The sequence below is a fragment of the Microtus ochrogaster genome, chromosome 8 (assembly GCF_000317375.1).
Source record: "Microtus ochrogaster isolate Prairie Vole_2 chromosome 8, MicOch1.0, whole genome shotgun sequence".
NCBI classification, from domain to species: domain Eukaryota; kingdom Metazoa; phylum Chordata; class Mammalia; order Rodentia; family Cricetidae; genus Microtus; species Microtus ochrogaster.
In genome coordinates this window covers 70,925,639-70,943,711 of record NC_022015.1, presented here as the reverse complement: position 1 = coordinate 70,943,711, position 18,073 = coordinate 70,925,639, and the positions used below count along the sequence as shown (strand labels likewise).

Here is an 18,073-nt window from a genome sequence, read left to right as displayed (position 1 = left end):
GAGAGAGAGAGAGAGAGAGAGAGAGAGAGAGAGAGAGAGAGAGAGAGAGAGAGAGATTTGGAACAGAGCCTGTTTGAAGTTCCCCTGAAAAACTACAGCAGCAGGAGGCTAGGGTTCACTAGGAGTGTGAGACTCCTGAGGTGACTATGCAAAGAGATCTCCCCAGTTGTCCATAGCCTGGCTGTCTGCTTTTGTGCTGGGCGGTAGAGTCTCCAAAGTCCTGGAACCTGTAGGCCATACTTCTTTGGGCCAGGTCTGAGTGTTTTTGTTTTTTTGTTTTGTTTTTCCCTTTTGAGAAAATTGAGCCAGGTTCCTAGATTATTGAGGAGCTAGGCAGGCACACTTTATTCCTAAAATTCTAGGCACATGTACCTTTTGTTTGTCTTATTTCGTCTTTTCCTGAAATGGGAGATAGAGCTTTAACCTTTTTTGAAGCCCACTCTAAAATTTAATGGAATAATACCTCTTAGATTGTTCCACTGTGAGGAAGGTTTCTCCCTTCTTTGGACTGCCTAATCAGTAGTCTCATGTTTCTCTCAGTTTACCAGTGGCATTGCAGATGTTAGCTTTCTTTACAGCCAGAATCAGATAGATGAGTTAAGGCTTGCAAAGACTTTGAAAGCTCCAAATTCTTGTGTGAGAAGTCAATCATTTTAAATGTAAACAATTTTGGTTTTATTGGAAATGAATGAAAATGATACTTAAAATTTTTCTATAAAGGTTTGGTGTTAATGTCTATGAAGTTTTCTTTCAGAGATAGGTGGCAATTGTAGCATCTTCAGTTACCGTGTTGTTAAAGTTGGTAGCAGAGGCATTAGTGTCTTTTTTAAGGGCATTCTCTCTCTTTTGTGCCCCCCCCCCCCCCGCCCCATGCTGCTGTTCCTTCTCATAGTATTTATTATTACTGCTGTTGTTAACTGTCAGCTTTAAGGGACTGGGCACAGGTTTTCAGAGTCCTTGCGATTTTGTTACAACTTCTTAGAAATCACCTGAAAAAGGAGATGTCCTTGTCATTGTGGGAGCCACTGAATGAGACTTTTGGAGAGGTATTAGGATCTTTTCCAAGGGTAGGGTGGCTGATGAACTTTTGCTTAGAGTAGACAGAGGGCAAGATTACAGCTTGTTGAGTTTGAAGCATTGCTAAGACTTACTCTTTTGAAACATTTGCCCAAGAGTGAAGGTATTTAAGAATTCATCTCTTCAAAGGTAAAATCATTGCTATAAAATATGAACTGCGTGTAGAATCTGCTGTCACTCAGTATGAGGCATGGAAAGGTAAAAGACAATCTGCACAGCATCTATGGTGGTGGTATGACCCAGGATCTCATTGCTCTCAGGGTCACTGTCAGTTCCGGCATCAGAAAGAAGAGGGATGTATTGATGATTTTCCTGATGAGATAGTTTTTGTTCAAATTCATTAAGACTTCTTCCTCTTTAGTTTGTGGAAAAACATGTGAAACCTCCAGAAATTGCTGGAAGGAGAAAAAGAACAGTATATGTTTTAGAAATTGATCTTTTCTTTAAACCTTGAATTTAAAATTCTGTCAACCCTTTACTGAGTATAGTGAATTCTGCTTCAAGTGTAGAATACAATTTATTTCCCTTTATAAAAGGAGGAAGTGGGCATCATGAGGAGAAAAGGAATTGGCAGACAGTTTTGTCTGTAAAACTTCGCAGAATTAAAAACAAAAACAAAACAACCATCAAACCAGAGGAATAGAAAAGTCTGTTCACTTTCAAACCCTCCTCCACTTCAGAGTTAATATAGCATCATCCCAGATGAACTTTCTCCAACCTAATACTGAACACCTATAGGAGTATAGTTTTCATGCCTGAGGGAGAGAGTTCTCCTACCTTTAGTTTTTCTTTTTTGCCTGCAAATTTTTTCTGACCTTATTTTTCTAAGTATTCTTCAGATATTTACAGATATTTTTAAAGACACATACCTTCAAAATAACTTGTCTTTGGCATGGGCACCAACTCCACAGACTACCTGGATTTAATTCTTTTAAAACCTTCTTTAAAGTCAGCCTTTCCAGACCCTAATCTGTTTTATTGCTCCTAGCTGAACTCCTTCTGATTTATGTCCCCCTGGTAATAGGATGCTATGAACTATATCAGCAGTGGAGGCGAGTAGGAACGTCCTCTTCTTGCCCTTTGGTTCTCACACATCCCTAGATCACCCATATTGTCTTTGTTGTTAAATGTTACATTGCGGAATTTAAGACAAAAATATTTTTGGTATAATAACAATTTTACTAACGTCTGTTTTCTTGTCACTTTTCATTCAATGATAATTGTAATCATCACAGACATCTCAAAATAATTAGATTCTTTTAGTAAATAGCTCTGCATTACATAGTTGACCATCAAGGTACTTATTAAAATATATTCACTTGAGGTTCAGGCCACACCAGTCAGAAGAACAAATGACTTGTCTAGTGGAGAAAGCAGGGCATTGAAATCACTTATTGTGCCAGGTTGGACTCAACATTTGTGACTAAAATAAAAACCTGTGCAAAATATAAATAAAAATACTGTTACCTGAAAAATATTCACTTAAACATGATATTGAATAACAATGTACTCACAAATGAAGTATGAAAACCAATGATATAGTGAAGAAAATGTGGAACTTGGGCTTAGAAAGCTCAGACTGTACGCCTGGATCTAACACTTAAGCCTGTGTGGCACTGGCTTACTGTTTCTCAGTAACGCTGGATGATGATAGTTCCTGCTGTGCATGTTTTTCTGTGAGGATTATAAAAAGTAATCTGTAAATATTTTGTTGATGGCAAAGCACTATAAGAAGGCTAAAGTCTCTTACAGCATTTACATTTAATGTTGTAAAGTGGTAGTGAGTAGTGATTAAGATTGAGAAAGATTGAAGTCAGTGTGAAAGGAGTTTGGCTTAGGGATCATTTGAGAGTATTAAAAGACTATAGGGACACTTTCAGATCAGATGCCAAAGAAGCTTTGTGTGTGTGTGTGATGATTAGAGAGGAGATTAGCTCTTCGTTTTATGATATACTAACATTAAACTGAAATGCAGCTCCTGCTTGGGCAAAATCCATATTTTTCTAGTTAATTCACTCATATTGTTACTCTGTTGTGAATTTTCTCTTGAATTAATATGCAATTAATAAGTCATGTGGCTTCTATTTTTCAAATACTTCTTGAGCATAGTAGAACAATCGCACTTTCTTGAACTTTGTGAAGCCATTGTTTTTATATCAATTTGGTACAATCAATTTGGCACTTTGCTCTGTGCTGGGGCAATTTGAATTTCACATGTGCATAGTAATGTGGAGGAAGTAAAACAATGATTTTTTAAAAAAACTCTGTGAATCTCACGTTTTCCTAACTTTCTCTTGTCTTTGTGTTGTATTGTACTTGTTCCCCACAACATAATGGGTGAATATTTTCTTCTTAGGTCTGTTTTGGCCTAGCCTTCCCCTCTTTATTATGTCTTTAGTGTTCTTTATTTGTACAACCACCCTTTTTTTATGGATATAACGATATCTGTAATGAAGATGTACACCATTTATTATGCATATTAAGAATGAAATGTCTAAAATTTTATGTTTATCATGTTACATTCTTTTTTTATTTGCTAAAAGCCTTGATTATTTGTGGATTGCTTATATAAACTTTTCAAATTCTTCAACATGGTGTTTAAAGCTTTTCCTACCCAATATTTCTGTGTATTTTTTAATATGGCCTTCCTTGATTATTCAGATCTCCCTAAAGTACCTTTTTGTCTCAAATATATGTCGTTTTTTTTTGACTAGCATATTTCTGCTTGAATGTCTTTCTTGGCTCTGTTCAAATCTTACACCACCACACTTGGTTCTTAAAGGGATATCGCAATACTCTTTATTTGTACAGTCTCTTTTGATCAGGAAGTTCCAAGTGATCTCTTCTTATTCTGGAAGGCATGCTTTTATTCTTTATGCTCTTTTGGCTCTTTCTATCTCTTCTTGACATGTAACTTCCCATATATAAATGTTTGGTTCACCTTTTCAACTGAAATGCAAAGTATAGGAAGATATTGTAGCTAAATGTCATATGATAGATCTTCAGTAAACATTCGCAGGTACTTTATTATTTAGCAAATATTTCCAGTAGTTCAATAGTTCTGTGAAAATCTCTAGGAAGATAAAACTGACCAATGAAGCAATGAGTCAAGATATATGTAAAGATTCTTCATTCTTTTGCCTCCATTGTGTGTTCCCAGGAAGTCCATTTTAAATGCTATTTTAGTAACTCTTTCATTATTTCAGGTACATATACAGACATTTTATTTTTGTTCATCAAGTTGTCTTGGTTCCAGGCTATGTATTAAGTCTAACTTCACCATTAAATTTAAAGCTTTGCATTGGGAAGGAAGTAATGTTACTATACATACTTTTTTTTTGTCTTGAATTTTGCTTTTCTTTGTTTTCTTTCTGTAGTTCCTTTGTCTGTTTTGCAGCTATTGATATAATAGTGTTTTTTTCCACAATTTCATATACTTTTAGTCTTCATTTCTTGAAGTCTTTTCAGAGAACTTCTACTATTATAAACAATGAATTTGAACATACATTGTTAAACTCTAAGATATGGTACAAATATTATTATTGTTCTATTTTCTTTAGGGAGTTTTTTCAGTTTTCATGAAGATCAAGTAGTTAGTTCCTCTTCTTTCTGTTCTCATTTCATCAGTAGAGACACATGACATAGGAGTAGCACAGCTGTCAAAATACACACATTGTCTTGAACTTGCACAGTATTCATTATCTCATTTTATTTCACACAATGTTTCCTGAAACTCAGTTAATAAAAAAACATTATTAAATACTTACTTTGGGTTTAACTTTATCTTAATCAATAAAAAACAGAATAGAAAATGATAGTGTCCTAAATTTCCATTTGAATATTAGTATTAATTGCTTTGGGGGAAAATCCATAATTCAGTGTTGAAATAAATAAGCCAAACTTTAAAGCAAAACAGGCTATATACACCACCTTGTAGTATTTATTAACAAAGGATAGTGCCCTTTCAGTATATGTTCATAGATTCTCTTCCTGTGTGAAAAGTAACAGCAAGACAACATAGAATTAGCGTCTGAGGAGAATAAATTAGTATTTATTATAAGACTTTGGTGCAAATTAAGTTGAGTTTGTGAATGATGATAGATCTTAGAGACATAAAGGCCAGGAGAAAATGCATTTAGCTTGAGAGAGCATGGGGTGTAGTTGGACAGTAAGAGACTGTCTTTCTGGAAAAATATATTAGAAATTATTTTTTAAAATCTTACTTCATGTACCAGAACTGTATCAGATTCTTTTCTACAGAAGCGTATTTCTACATTTTTGTTAATTATAAAAAGTTTGTAATTAAAGAAAAGTACATATTATAAAGGATTCCAAACAAATTCATGTTGCTAGAAATTATATCTAAATTGGCTTTTATGGTGTTCAAAAGCATTTTTGGTAGACATGAAATAATTTCTCCACTTTCCCTTTCTATCTTCCACATTTTTTCCCTAGCCCCTGCCCTGTTGACCACCTCATATTTCCTTCATGGTTCTGGGGCATGTGACTCTGGGTCGTGGTATATATTAGGTAAGAATTCTACCAGTGAGCTATTAATACAGCCCAGCTTAAGGGCACATTGAATGATGTCTGCCATTAAACTTGTAGGCGTGAACTCTACCTCTCTGTGTGTGATTCACAGAGATTTCATTATTAGTCTTGGTTCTTATAGCAATTGTGTACTATTGGGATTGGTGTTAATTCTTCTGAAAACTTCCTGAAATTTAAAATGAAGGTTAACTCTGTAGTCTCTATATAGTATCTGATTCTAATATTCTGAGAAATACAGACTTTTTCAGGCTCATAAGACACACCAGAAAAATAGTTATAAGAACAAAAAAGGAGATAACCATGGGTCAAAGGATTTAGAAAAAGCTTTTAAGGTTGTTATAGTTCAGAGAAGGTAATTAATTAAGTGAGAGTTGAATTATCGGAAGAGGGACCTAGGTGAAGGGGTTTTACCTGGTTTTAGGGTAAATAATAAAGCTAATAATAGTTATTGACCTCTGTCCTAGTTTGCTTTCTATTGCTTTGATAAAAATACCATGACCAGAATTTAAATGGGAAGGATAGGGTTTGTTTATTTTATATGTCCTGAACACAATAGATCACCAAGGGACGTCAGAACAGGAATTCAAGGAAGAAACCTGGAGGCAGAAGCTGAAGCAGAGATCACGAACAAACATTGATTACTGGCATGATGTCCATGACTTGCTCAGCCTGCTTTCTTATACAACCAAGGACCACCTGCCCATGGCTGACACCACCCATAGTGGGCTGAGCCCTTATACACCAATTGTTAATCAAGAAAATGCCCCACAGACATGCCCACTGGGCAGTCTGATGGAGGTAGTTTCTCAGTTTGGATTCTTTCTTCTCAGGTATGCCTAGGTTTGTGTCAGTTGGTAGCCTTTTACTGTGTTGTACGAAGTCAGATGTAGAGTAGTTAGCATACCAGGATTAAAACATAGCCCTCCACTCATCACAGTGTGTTTACTTATTGAATTTGCTCATCCATTCACTTTTCTGGAATCTGAATCAAGCCGTATATTAAATCTTGTGGAGCATTAAAAAACTATGTATCATAAGCATATTAAAAGGTCTTGCAGGTTAGGTGACAAGATGGTTGTTAGATACACAATGAAAAGATAATTACAGGGGATTAGAAGAATACTTGAAAGAGATGATGATTGTCATCTTTTAGGAAGCACTGAAGGAGTAGAATAAACATAGTAGTGTGGACAGGTCTTATGGTTTCCATTGCAGTGAGAATGTCTTGGAAGATATATATTGAAGAAGAGGTAGAGATAGATCAGCTGTCATACTGAGGTAAGGGATAGCAGCAAAAACGGAGACAAAAATTTTTGAAAAAATATTGGAAAAACTTTAAAATTGTTGGATAATTTTAGATTTTGGTTTATTTTTTCTTTAAGTTATAGGTGTAGTGGAAATTTGTGAAGGAAAAGGGACTGATAAGGGTGAGATTTCAAGAAAGCCTTGTTTCTGTTATTTTTTTAAATCTTTCTTCTCAGTTGAGCTTTGTTAAATTCCATAGACAACCTTTTAAATAGTTGAAATTACAAACCAAAGGAACCAAGAGGTTGCATTTTCCACATTGTCTCAGGGCTGTTTAAGTAACCATGCTAGAATTGGATGACATGGTTGGTTCCAGGACAGTCTCACTTCAGATTATGATTTTCCCTACTCATTCCTAGCACAGTGGCCAGGGATGAGTTCTTGTGTCCTGTGGTAGTAGGTTGATCATTATCTGGGAGACTGAAATGACACTGTGGTATTGTTAGAGACATGTCTGCTTGTGTGTGTGCTGGAGTTTCAGTTTAGGCCTAGATGTCTCCATGTTTTTGAAGTAGTCTTTATTTGACAAACTCAAAATATAAAAAAAAGATCGCAGAATGGCATTCTTACAGATTTAGGAGTCAAATTCCAGGTACCATTTAGATTTAGGACTTGAGCCTGGGGTAAGGGTATGAGTGCAGAGAATATCCAGATGATAGAGGAGATTTTGAAAGTGCCCCATGAGAAGCCAAAATCACTGCTGAGATTTCCAACGAATAATTCAAAAGTTTTTCAAAGAAGGCATTAATTGCCTGTTACAGTACACCGCACAAAAGGAAGGAGGTGTGCATTTCATCTGCTGTGTAGGAGGCCCGTGGTGAGTAAGGAGAACTGAAAGCTAGAACTTGAGCTTTCTGGTGACACAGTCATTAAACTATAATTCTTGAAAAATACATGTAGTCACCACTAAGATAAAGCTTTTTCTATCTTTCATTGGTCTGAGATAGGTATGCTATTCTCAACGGGGTGTTTATTTTCTTACAATTATTGGAAAAGCAGATTGTAGATTTACTTGCCCAGCTGTTAGAAGCTCCTGTGGAAGGGTAGGCTTTAAGCAAATCTGGTGAGATTTAGATTCAAAAGCAACACCAAGGCCAGACTTAGCCAAGTTCAAGTCTGAAGGTGAAACGGAACATGTAACATAAAACCATTGAAAAAATAAATGCTATTGTTTCTTAGAACATTTGTAAAAACCGGTGACTGGCACCCAAGTCCAAAGGTCAGGATTTTCAACAGAAAACTTACACTTATTAAATGTCTTCACTAGGGGTTTTGTGTTAGTAGATGACTGAGGTCTTTTGTTTCTCTGTTTTCCTCATGGCACTAAAGTAGAAATTTAGAAAGCTTTAAAAATGAAATTGCTCATAGAAGTTATAACCACAGGTTTTAAGTTTTCATCACCTAAATGTGGAACTGAACAATTGAAAACATGGAGTGGGGGTAGAAAAGAGAGCTGAAGACACATGTGGTGTGTATCAAAAACCAGTGTAAATCAGGAAGGTGCGCTAAGGGGATTTCCTGTGTTACAGGATGACTGAAGTAGCCTTCCCCACTTTCCATCAGTAGACTGCAAGGAAGCTGTTGGCCTTCCTGACACCTGGGAGACACCTTTGCCCTTTATTTGACACTGTGTTTCTGTGAAGCTGCAATCCACATTTTGCCACAAGAAGGAACCTTGTCCTGAGGATAATGCACTCTTTGATTGCAGCAGGTGCCTGCCTGTGCTATGGGACTCACGCTAGTAGTTCTCAGTCTGTTCATGTCAGCTCTTGCTGCAGAAGGATTTATTTCTCGGGTTCTAAGTAATATTGTTTTTTGAATACTAAAATGTCCCAGCTACTGGGCACTGCAAGCTCTTCAAAGGTGATCAATTTGGTTCTCATTACCCAGTGGATCAGTACTACTTACTAATTGTCTCAATGATTTAAGATTGGAGGAGTTAATCATGGCTCCCCACATCTGAATTAGCCAGGGAAGTTTTAAAATTTTTAGGTCCTAGGCAAATTAAGTCAATATCTGGGAAGGAGCTTCAACATTACAATATAGAAACCAAACAGTTTTCCTGTGGTCTGAAGTACAGACCTGTACAAGAATCTCTGGGTGAAGTGGTTTGTGTATGGTTGGCTATACAGAATACCGAATCTAGAGCCCAGGTGTAGCCAGGTATTTTAGAATCCCTAAATTTATGGTGTATATATGCATTATTTGGGGATTTGGTTAAAAGTGAGTTGCCATCATGTGATTTTTATGCTACCAGCTTGCAGACCATACTCGGAGCGGCAAAGCTTGACTCTATGGATACTAACATTAATATCTTGATGGTAGCCAGAAGGAAAAAATGTTCACTGAAACGCAACAGTAGTTATGAACTGGTTGGATCTTCCCATCCAGTTTGCTTTAGCTGTGGTGGTAGGCTGGTTAAATGTACTGTTTTCATTGGGCTATTGTTGGCTTTCCCAGGGCTGCATCATCTGACTAAAGTTATTACTTTGTTCTTGAAACTCTTGGAATATCAAACGTAGTGAAACTTCCTTTCAATGAAATGTCATCCAGGCAATTTCGTCTAGTAGAGATGTCAATATTGTTAAACTGGCCAGTCATTCAAACTCCTTTCCCTTTATTAACTAATTTTACCATTGAATGTATACATCATATGTGTGTAGACACGCATGTCACCATGTGCAGGTGGAGGCCAGATGAGAACTTAGCGGAGTTGGTTTTCTCTTTTACTTTTACATGGTTTCTGGGTATCAAATTCAGGTTCTTAGGGTTTCACACTCAATGCCTTTACCCACCAGCCACCTCACCAACTCATTTACTTCTTAAAGGAGACAAAACAGGACTTCAGATAAATGAAGCATTTTAAAAATTCAGGCATTTTCAGAGTTAAATCTTCATTTAATTGAGTACCTGCTATTACTATGAACCAGCCCTTCAATAGACTCCTCTTCTAGACCCTAAAAATGAGGAAGACATTGTCCTTGTCCTTTAAGAGCTCATACTTTAGTGGGAAAAAGACATAGACTCAATAATGGTACAATAAATACAAACAGGCATTTCTGAGGAAAAAATAAAGTGTTCTGAAATAGTTGAGGAAGACTTCAAAAAGAACCACCAGATAAATTTACTGTTGTTTCTGATTGTTGAGAATGTTTGTAGCTGTAATTTAGGTCATGAGGCCATTGGTGAGAATGTAAAAAATTTCATTTCATAATGGCTTCATGTAGTAGGAGGCCGCTGGTTCGTTTCCATCTGTTCAGCCCTGAAATAATCGCACAGAAACCATATTATTTACAATATTGTTTGGCCAATAGCTTAAGCGTATTTCTGGCTAACTCATATCTTAAATTAACCCATCTCCATTAATCCGTGTATTGCCAAGAGGCTGTGACTTACCAGGTACAGTTCCGGCATCTGTCTCCAGTGGGGCTACATGGCTTCTCTGTGACTCCACCTTCTTTCTCCCAGCATTCAGTTTAATTTTCCCCAACTAACTAAGAAGCCCTGCCTTGCTAAGGTCCAAAGCTGTTTCTTTATTTATTAACCAATGAAAGCAACATATATACAGAAGGACCTCCCACACCATTTCCCCTTCTCTGTTTAAATAAAAAGGAAGGTTTTAACTTTAATATAGTAAAGTTACATACAACAAAACAGGTATCAAGCAAGAATGAAAGTTACAATATTTATATCTACTTTATATTTTATCATAACTAAGGAAAGCTATAACTATACCTAGATATTCTTCAACTTTATCAAAAACTCCAGAAGAATATAATATTACCTAAGTGTTAACAGAAAGTGCATTGTAAGCAACTTCCAAAACTCTAGAATTGACAAAGACATCTCACTGCCTGGACACTCACCCAAAATTCTTCTGTACTGTTGGGGTATCTGTCTTCAGCTTACAGGCTCATAGTGTCTGGTAGACTATTCCATGAAGCAGAAAATTTCAAAGATAGTTCTGCCTATATTGGCAGTTTGTCATGTTCACTTTCTTTGTGTTCTGCAGAATGTCTGGCAGACTCTTTCATGAAACAGGAACCCTGAAGGACTGTCTTACTTTTTAAAAGTAGCTTCAGCAGTCATATTTTGTGGACCCTGCAAGTCCAGTGTTGAAATAGGAGCAGCGGGGCTGCGTCCCCAGCACCCGGCCGCCTGCACGGCTAGCTTTATAACCGAAATAATTACACGGAAACTGTATTCTTTTAAACACTGCCTGGCCCCATTAGTTTCAGCCTCTTATTGGCTAGCTCTTACATATTAATCTAACCCATTTCTATTAATCTTTGTAGCCCACGAGCTGGCTTACCAGGAAAGATCTTAACCTGCGTCTGTCTGGAGTGGGACAATCATGGCGACTCCCTGACTCAACTTCTTTCTCCCAGCATCCTGTTCTGTTTTCTCCGCCTACCTAAGGGTTGGTCTATGAAATGGGCCTAGGCAGTTTCTTTATTAAGAAGAAATCACTCCCACATCAGTCCAGTTCATACAGCATATCATCAAACAGTCCAGGCTAGCTCAGTTTCATGCCCAAATGACTAACCAACTCCATAAGGAGCCTCTTTGATGCCTATCTTCCTCTTGAAGTAGATTGGTGCTGCCAGGAGCAGATGTCAAGAAGCTTCCTACTACAGCTTCATAATTTCAAAATTAACTGTGATTATTAACTGTAATACACACACATATTTCTGGAATCACCATAATGTCATCAGCCTACATTTATTGAGCACTTCCAAGACACTTGATACTATACTATAAACTTTATGAGCATTGGTTTAATTATTTAAAAAAGTTTTTGAGATGTAATTCAATTTGCATGCAACTTATATTCCACTTAGAGTTTGCAGTTCAACTTAGTGTGCCCTAGCATTGTGCAACAATTTATTATAATTTTAGAGCATTTTCCTTATCTCTAAAGAAAACCTTTTAGTCCTTAGCTTCTTCATTGTTTTCTGTTCCCCCAGTGTTAGGCAACCACTAATCTTTTGTCTTTCTGAATAGTTCAGATAAATGGAATAATATATTGTGTAATAATACTTTCTGATTTTTTTTTTAAAGACAGGATCTATGTAGCTCTGGCTGGCTGTCCTGAAACTTGCTGTGTAGACCAGGCTGGCCTCAAACTCAGAGATCTGCTTGTTTCTGCCTCCCAAGGGCTGAAATTTAAGGCCTTCACCAGCACATTGGCCTTGTGATTAACTTTTTAAAACTTAGCATACTGTTTTCAGTGTTCATCCCAGTTCTAATGTATGTCAGTATTGGATTTCTCTCTATTACTAAATTGTAATCAGCCATATAGAGACCAATAGATATCCATTTATCAGCTTAATGGAATTTGTGTTTTCTTTTTGACTCTCATTTATAATGCTGCTTATGAACATTTATATGTAAGTTATTGAGTAGACATGTGTATACCTTTCTATTGGATATATACCAAAGAATAGAATTATATGATAGGTCATATAGTAATTCTATGCTTAAACTTTTGAGGAACTGACAAATATACCCAAGGATTGTACTATTTACATTTGAACCAAAAAGTATGAAAGTTTCATTTTCACATCTTTGTATTATATTTTTATATCTTTTCTTGATTTTAACAATTCTTAATGCATATGAAATGATATCTTATTGTGATTTTGATTTATAGTGCCCAATGTTGTAGAAAACTTAAAAATTATTTATATTCACATATACAGACATATATATTCAATGAAAGGTACAATAGAGACAAAAATAGGATGAAGAAATGTAAATTTTTTTCCTAAATTCTTTTTTTCTTTCTGTCCCATATCATGGCTCCTGATATGAGAAAGAAACTCTGAATTTTTATTTATTTATTTATTATGAATTTTTATTTTAACAATATGCTTGGATTTAGAGAAGGACATAGCCAGTGTCCAACTCCAAAGCCAGCTTTGATTTTTATGTGAATCATGATTAATATTTTAGTTTATGTTTTTGAAATTCTTACCCTCAAATGACATGTCCTCATAATTCTTAATTCTCTTTGCTTGGTGATCCTATCTGGATAATTATCTCTTCCTCTTTAGGCATCTAGGTATCTAGATTGTTTTCTTGATGTTCAGTTTTTTAAAAAATATATTTGAAATATTAATCCTCTGTTAGATGTATCTTCTGAGTATCAGGTGAGTATTTTCTCTCATTCACTAGGCTGCTGCTTTGCTTGAATGATGGTGTCCTGTAAAGGGATTTCTTTCCTTATTTTTTTTTAAAAAAACTTCATTTATTTTTATTTTAAGTATATTGGTGTTTTGCCTGCATGTATGTGTGAAGATGCCAGATCCCCTAGAACTGGAGTTACAGTTGTGAGCTGCCATGTGGGTGCTGGGAATTGAATCTAGGTCCCTGAAAGAACAGTCAAGTGCTCTTAAATCGCTCATCCATCTCTCCTGTTCCCCATAAAGGGATTTCTCAGAAGATGAAGTTAAATTAGTGTTTGGGATTCTACTGTAGAAGATAGAAGTAACTTGAGAGTAGAATGAAGAGATTTGAATTTTTTTTAAGCAACTGTAAAATCGTCAAAGAATAATTGTGATTAAGAAAATTGTATTTCTTGCCATGGAAGCTGTTGTTTTGTTTTTAGTTTTTGTGTTAAATTTGGTTTTGATTTTGGGGGGATGTTGCAGGGGAGAAGGATGGGTGGGAGGGAATGGGGAAATGGGTATGATTGGAATGTGTGATGTGAAATCTATAAAGGATCTATAGAAGTTAAGAAAAGGAAATTATATTTGAATTTAGGAAGATTTGTATCATGGCACCTTAGCACATAGTCTAGAACAGTGATATGGATGTCTTTCTACAGAAGGTATTCAAGAGTGAGATGGGATTCACATTAGTGAATCAGCAGTAGCAAGAAGGGGATAGCAGGGACTTGTAGTAAAGGAAAATAAAATGGAAATGAACACAAAGGGGAAGCCTTTGTCTATTCCTTTTTGAAAAACACTATTTTTGATCAAACTGCTTATATACTGAGGGATGAGTAACATGGGCATAAGTCAGGTATTATTTGTAAAGTGTTCAGTTAATGCCTAACAATGTTTTAGTTCTTTTTGACTTACCTGGAAATATTTCTTCCTCTCATACTCCACTTCCAGTTTCTTATTTTCCTTGCTGGAACTCTTCTTTCTTTTCGTTCTCTTTTCTAATGAATCATTTCCCCAAACACCAAAATCAGAACATTTAATAGTTGAGGACAGTGTCAAGGAACGTTTCTCCTTAGCAATCCTTAGATTGCAAGACAGTTGCTGGAAGCCATGAGGTGTGACAGTTTATTAACAGTATTCCCCTGCCTTCAAAATCTCTCTTTTCATTTGGGAATATGTACCTTATACTTGAACAACTAATATATTAAATTATTACAAGATATGTGACAAATTAATTAAATTAAAGAGTTTAGTGAAAGGAAATGAAAACAAAATTCCACTTTCCTCTTATTGGTGTGTGGACAGAGAAAATACCTTTTGAATTAGAGGCTCCCTCTATATAGACTGTTGAAGCCCTTGTGGGTCCAACATAGATAGTTATCTTCCCTAAATGGGACTGGTACAGAGTCGCTAGGAATAATCAGACACAGCTTACACGATCATGATGGAAGGGCATCTCAGGGTCTTTTCTCCTGAAGATCCTCTCTTTATTATCCAAACACCTTATATATCATCACATAAATTGAGCAGGAAAACACATTAGGCTGTCTCCTAGGCAACCAGGTGAATGGGCTTTTAGTCAAGTCCGCATCTATATGCTTGCAGTCATGTAGGCCATGAATTAGCATCTCTATAAGACGTCCTCCAAATTACAAAGGAAGGAAGGAAACACCAAAACTCCTAACTCTTAAGTCATCAGCTTCAGCCAACATCTCTTCTCAGGTGATCTACATTTATAACAAAAGATTAGGAGCAGCACATCATGGCTATTGTTAAACAGAGACAGCTTGTTCATGACCACCTCAGACCGGGCTTATGGCTCTTCTGCCATACAGAAATATGGGCCTACAATAGACATGTGATATATTTATGTTTTATGAAGTGTTTATTCTTTATTGATAAAAAAATCAGGAGTCAGATATTGGCATAAAAACCTGAACGATCAAAGAAGCAGGGGAGCAGCCATCAGTGACTTCCTGTCTCTTCCGTTCCTTCCTCCAAAAAGGTTAAGACCCTCTCTTGGCCCTACCTTACTACTTTCTGACTCCTGTCTCTTATCTGTCTACAGTCCTCCAAACCTCTATGGTTAATTTTGGTCAGCTAGTGGCTAGCTCTGCCCTCTGACTCCAAGTAAGCTTTATTTGTCAGAACACAATCAAAATACCACACAACAGTTTTATTTGTGTACATAAATCTTGTTATATGAGAAAAGTTTTTGTATCTCTTGTACACATAAACCATCCTGGTTGTTCTTCAGTTATATTAAATATTGTGATAATGTTATAACACAGTTTTAAATTTCATAGATATTTTTGATATGGATGTCATTTTTATTATTGCACAAATGAAGAAGCTTAGGCTTATAGATATTAAATGACTTGTTCAAAGTTATATAGTTAATTGGTAGTGGAGGGAGGGCAGGAACTTATAACATTGGACACAAAGTTCTAATGTTTTTGGTAAAGAACTTCCAAGTGCGTCATTAATAGGTACAGGGATTTAGGTAGTATAAGTTTTAGGACTTGTAAACCATAGTATAATGTTGTATGTTTCAAAGAGGAATCTGGATTATAGACAAGAAATTATTTACAGAATGTTTAATATATTTCCAGATATCTAGCACCTTGGAGCATTCTCAATGAACATAAGTTAGTCAGTGATTCATTGTAATGAGTCATTCTGACATTTTTTAAATTTATTTTTTAAAAAATTTTCACATAATGTATTTTGATCATTTCCCCCCTCTCAATTTCTTCAAGATCTTCTATGCTGCCCTACTCACAAACTTTTGTTCTTTTAGTCTTTCATTTAAAAATATAAAAAAAGTTGAAACATACACCCCAACCTGAAAATCAGAACAAACAAGCAAAAGACCAATAAGACAAAAAAATGCAAAATAAAGCAAAATGAAGCAAAAAGTCCATTGAGTTTACTTTGTGTTGGCTTCTATTCTTGAACATTGGGGAGCCCTTGCCCTGGAGGGTAGTTGATATTCCCAGTGAAACTTCATTGAAAAAAGTGATTTTCCCTTTGGCAGTGGATATCAATTGCAGATAACTTCTTGGTTAGGGATTAGACCCAGTGTTTACTTTCTCCTCTCAGTACTGGGACTCCAGCTGGCTTGACCTGTGCATGTCTTGTGTGTGTTTTTCTAGTCTATGTAACTCATATGTGTACCAGTCCCATTGTGTCCAGAAGACACCATTTCCTTGGAGTCAGCTATTATTTTTGGCTTTTACAGTCTGTCCACCTCCTCTTCCTTATAGATCCCTGAGCCTTGAGGGGAGGGGCATGAGGAGGACATCTCATTTAGGACTTGGTGCTCCAAAGTCTGCACATTGCCCAGCTGTGGGTCTCTGTGTTCACTCCCATTTACTTCAAGAAGCTTCTCTGATGTGGGTCGAGAGAGGCACTGCTCTGTGGGCGGTGTGTCATTAGGAGTCATTTTATTGCTGTAGCAGAATAGTAATAGGTTTCCCCTCAGCCAGTGATTTACCTGCTCTTGGGTTCTTGAACACTTTATCAGTGCCAGCTGTAATTTCTATCTCCTAGAGTGGTCCTGAAATCAAACAAAAATGTAGATAGTTATTCTCATAATATTTGTGCCACTATTGCACCAGTATATTTTGAAGTCAGGTCACTGTTGTAAGTCACAGGGCTAGTATCTGAGTGATTGATACTGATGATTACTTTTCTCTTCTGGAACATGAAGAGTAGTACCTTCTGGTACCATGAACAATAGTCAATAAGGGTGAAGCTTCTAGCTGGGCACCAGCTTGACCTTTTTGTATTTGATGACATAAGTGGGTATTGTCTTCTGCAGTAGGCCTTTAACATAAAGTTATGGAAAGCAACCAATAGCCTTGACAATAGCCTGTAATGTTTGAAGATTCCATGGGACCCCTTTGGCTGGTCAATGATTCAATAAGATGTAACCCATGTCTGGTGCTGGAGGCTTCCTTTATCTTTCTCTCCCATTCTTATCCTTATCCCTATTAATACCCCGATTCTAGCTTTCCCCATTATCTTTCTGTAACACTACATTCTATTTCCCCTTCCCTGGGAGACCGTTTGCTCCCCCAAGTCCCCTGCAATGTACCTAATTTCTTTGGTTATTTAGATTGTAGCACATATTTTGAAAGCTTAAAAGTTAGCATCCACTTACATGAGAAAACATACAATATTGGTTCTTTTTGGGTCTGGGTGATTCTTCCTAGTGTCATCTATTTAGCTGTAAATTTAATAACTTCATTTTAACAAGTGAATAATACTCCATTGTGTAAATTTAATATATTTGTATTATCTACTTATCATTTGATGGACATCTAAGCTGGTTTCAATTTCTGAATATAGCAACAACGAACATGGATGAGCAAGTATATTTGTAGTAGGCTGTAGAGGCCTTTGGATATATGTCTATTTGTATCTTGACATGCCTGGGTCTTCAATTCAATTCAGTTTACAAATGTGTCTGTTTTTATGCCAATACCATGCTGTTTTTATTACTGTAGCTTTATAATACAACTAAAATCTGGGGTAGTGATCTAGCAGTTCTTTCATTATTCAGAATTTTTAGCTATTTCTCTCTCCCTCTCTCTGTGTGTGTATGCATGTGTGTATATGTGTACGTGTGCACATTTCTACCAGAAGTTGAAGATTGCTTTTGCAATTTCTGTGAAGAATTGTGTTGAAATTTTGATGGAAATTGTATTTAATCTGTAGATAGATTTTGATAGGAGGGGCATTTTCACATTATTAAGCTACCGATCTATGGACAAGGGCAATCTTTCCATCTTCTGGTGTTTTCTTCAATTTTTTCCTTCAATGTATTGAAGTTTTTATTATACAAGTCTTTCATTTGTTTGCTTAGAATTAACTTAAATTTTTTTTATGAATTTTTTTTATTGAGAAAAGGAAAAAAAAAAACAAGTTTCCGCCTCCTCCCAGCCTCCCATTCCCCCCTCCTCCCA

General features: G+C 36.3%; 1 protein-coding gene across 3 annotated transcripts in view; it reads left to right on the top strand.

Moving 5' to 3' along the window:
• Nucleotides 1-18,073, top strand: part of Hpse2 (heparanase 2 (inactive)) — a 627,972-nt gene that overhangs the window by 3,811 nt on the left and 606,088 nt on the right. The window lies entirely within an intron of this gene.